This window comes from Cnephaeus nilssonii (genome assembly GCF_951640355.1).
Source record: "Cnephaeus nilssonii genome assembly, chromosome: 5".
Classification (NCBI taxonomy): Eukaryota; Metazoa; Chordata; class Mammalia; order Chiroptera; family Vespertilionidae; genus Cnephaeus; species Cnephaeus nilssonii.
Window position 1 is genome coordinate 22,131,837 of NC_137076.1, and position 3,763 is coordinate 22,135,599.

Sequence of the window (3,763 nt, forward strand, 5' to 3'; positions counted from 1 at the left end):
CAGGCAGTTGCTTCACCTTTATCTTGAGCCACAGAATTAACCAACGTGGAACATAGTAAACCCAGCCCTCAACTTGGCACCAACTAAGTCTAGCCAATCCACAACCTGAAGCAGAATCACCCAGCCTGTTCAAGCCTTTTGCCCATTTTGTCTTTCAGTTATCTGTCTTATTGATTTGTGGGAGCTTTTAACATAGTCTAAATATGAGTCCTTTGAGATTATATGCAATGCAAATATCTTCTCCCATTCCATGGTTTGACTTTGCATTCTCTCAATGGGGTCTTTTTTATTATTATTATTATTGATTTTAGAGAGGGAAATAGAGAGAGAGAGAAACATCAATGTGAGAGATGCACTGTTGCTCCTGTATGCACCCAGACTGGGGATTGAACCTGCAACCTGGGTATGTGCCCTGATGAGGATTCGAACCCACAACCTTCCAGTGCACAGGACGTGACACTCCAACCAAATGAGCCACGCCCACCTGGCCACTCAGCGGGGTCTTTTGGTGAAGACAATTTCTTAATCTTAATGAAGTCTAATTTGTCAACATTTTCTTTCATGGTTAGTACTTTTGGGGTATATTTCAGCTTCTTTTTCAAGCCAAATAATATGTCTTCTCATTGAAATTCACAAAAGTGCATTCAAATTTTAGTTTTATTAGCAGAATTTCAAAATTTTAGAGGCATTGATTAATTTTTGCCTGAAAAATGAGGGAGACATTTTTCTTTTATTAATTATTTTCTGTAATAAAGCACAATATGAGTGTACAAGTCAGATTGAAGTTGCCTTCCTAAAAGATTTGCAAAGGCAGTATGGGCCACATACAGTTTTTGCCATTTCACTTCCTTTGGACTCTAATCCTTGTACCAAGTGCAACTCCACTATAAGAACTGTGCTTCCCCAAATATCCCATGTGCTCTTCTATATATCCCAATATGCCTTGCATTTTTTAAAAATAGATCTTTATTGATTTCAGAGAGGAAGGGAGAGGGAAAGAGAGATAGAAACATCAATGATGAGAGAGAATCATTGATTGGCTGCCTCCTGTGCCTCCCCCAATGGGGATCAAGCCCACAACCCAGGCATGTGCTCTTGTCCAGAATTGAACCCGGGACCCCTCTGTCCGCAGGCTGACGCTCTATCCACTGAGCCAAACCAGCCAGGGCTATGCCTTGCATTTTGATTAGGGTCATAGGACTAGTTTTGACCAATGAACTATGAACAAAAATGATGTCTGCCATTTCCAGATGGAAGCAGTGAAGAACTGGTACCCCTCCTCTGCCCAACAATCTTGGAAACCACGTGTCCCGTTTCCTGCAGCCACCAGGTGGAAGAGGATGCCCAACCTGCCTCAGGTGGCACACGAGTGAGAAATCAGCCTTCATGTGTTGAGCCACTGAGATTTCAGGACTTGCCTATTACAGCAGCTGAACTCACTTAACTAACTAATACCCAAGGAGAATTGGGACTCCTGTTAGTAGAAATCACCAGAGCTCTGCACGTTGAATTAATGTCCTGGCAGTTTCTGTATCCTCAGCTCAGAACGGAGGTGACCTTTGGCAAGCGCTGCCTCCCTGCTCTCTTAGGTCTGATTTTCCCCAAAGCAGAACCTGAGACAAAGATTCAGATGCAGGTGATTTATTAGGAAGCTCTCCCGGCGTCACTAGGAAGGGTGTGGAGAAAGCACCACAGGGAAAGGAAAGAAGCCACACGAGGATGCAATGTCAGCAGAAGTCCTGAACTCAGCCTGATCCAGCAGAGAATTCTGGAACATACGTTACACCCCAGGCAAAGGGACCTGGGCTTTTGGACTCTGACTGTTAGAGTTGCTATAACAAGGTACCACAGCCTTAACCGGTTTGGCTCAGTGGGATAGAGCGCTGGCCTGTGGACCGAAGGGCCCCTGGTTCAATTCCGGTCAAGGGCATGTACCTTGGTTGCAGGCACATCCCCAGTGGGGAGTGTGCAGGAAGCAGCTGATCGATGTTTCTAACTCTCTATCTCTCTCCCTTCCTCTCTGTAAAAAGATTAATAAAATATATTTAAAAAAACAAAACAAAGTACCACGGACTTAAGAGAAATTTCTTTTCTCACCATTCTGGAGGCTAGAAAGTCCAAGATCAAGGTGCCAGCAGGATGAATGTCGAGTGAGGGCTCCCCTTGAGTTGCAGGTGGCTGCCTTCTCACTGTGTGCTCACGTGGCCTTTCCTCGGTGTATGTGTGGAGACAGAGTGTGCGAGCTCTCTGGTGTCTCTTTTTATAAGGACACCAGTCCTATGAGATCAGGACCCCGCCATTATGACATCATGTAACCCTAATTACCTCCTTCAAGTCCCATTCTCCAAATACAGTCACATTGGGGGTTAGGACTCCAGCCTCTGAATTTGGGGGGACACAAACACCCCATTCATAACAGACTCCTAAACCCATCAGTGTTTGGATGCCCAGGGAGGGGAAGTGATGTAAACTCCCAGGCACGTCTGGCCCTCCCTATAAGCAAGGTGGCTCCAGTACCCCTGTGTGGCCCTGTGAAGGTCACAGGTGTGAGCAGGTAGTAGGTTATCTTGAAGAAGCTGGGGGATGGTTCTAGTTCTGGGTGGCAACAATATTTCCTACTACTTGAGTATTGTATCTGTAAGAAAGGGCTTGTAAGTCTGTTTTAGTGGAGAGAGTAAGTTTTCATTGTACATCTGCAGATTTCTCACTCCACACCAGGTTGCATACGTCTTCTGCGAAAGTTGACCGTTTCCACAGGATTAGTCTCCTATCTCCTCTCACAGCCTGGCAATTTCACAAAATCCACAATGGTGACTGCAGGGCCTTGGTTTCCCCCTCATTCAAATGTTCCCAAAGCACTGCCAAGCCCTGGTTGATCGCCCTGTCAGATTGCTCTGAGCGTGAGCAAAACCCCGAGACACTTCTGCCCAAAGCCGAATCAAGCATTTGTCTTAAAAAGCATTTGCCTTGAAAGCCAGCCAACTTCTGTGCAATGAAAAAGAATCCAGACCCCAGGGGGGTGAGGGCATGAGTGGGGAGTGGGGGACAATGGGGGAATAAGGACACATAGGTAATACCTTAATCAATAAAGAAAAATAAATAAATAAATAAATAATTTTTTTAAAAGAATCCATTTTCTGCTCCTATTTCCTTACCAACACCCATGAAGAGCCAGAGGTTCCAGGCCTGGTTTCAGTGGAAGTCAGTGGCCCTCACAGGAGCGATGAGACACCGGAAAGCTGGCGGCCTCTGACTATGATGTGCCTACAGGGAGGCCGCGTCTCAGGAGGGCACGTGACACTCCATTATCCTCGCCCCCCGCAACAGCCAAGCCAGGTGTGGTGCTGAGCAGCGCAGCTGCTCCTAAGCTGGGAGGCAGGCAGTTTTCTCCCCGTTGAACTTGTGTTTGGCAAAGAAACTGCTCCGCCTTTTACAATTACTGACAGCCTTGTCATGTCCAAAGAGGAGTCGGAAAATGAAGATTCTTGGATGGTGTCAGTGGGTACCCAACGGGCGTGCATGTGCTCCTGGCGCTCAGAAACATCGGTGGTTCCCTCCAGGTGCACACGGAAGGGAGATGGGGCGTTGCCAACTCCACCACTGCTTCCAAATATTAAAAGAAATAAGTTTAAAATATTAGCAATTCTGGGTTGATGGCAAACACAATTCTTTTTTTTAAATATATTTTTATTGATTTCCGAGAGAAAAGGAAAGGGAGAGAGAAATAGAAGCGTCCATGATGAGAAAGAATCATTGATCGGCA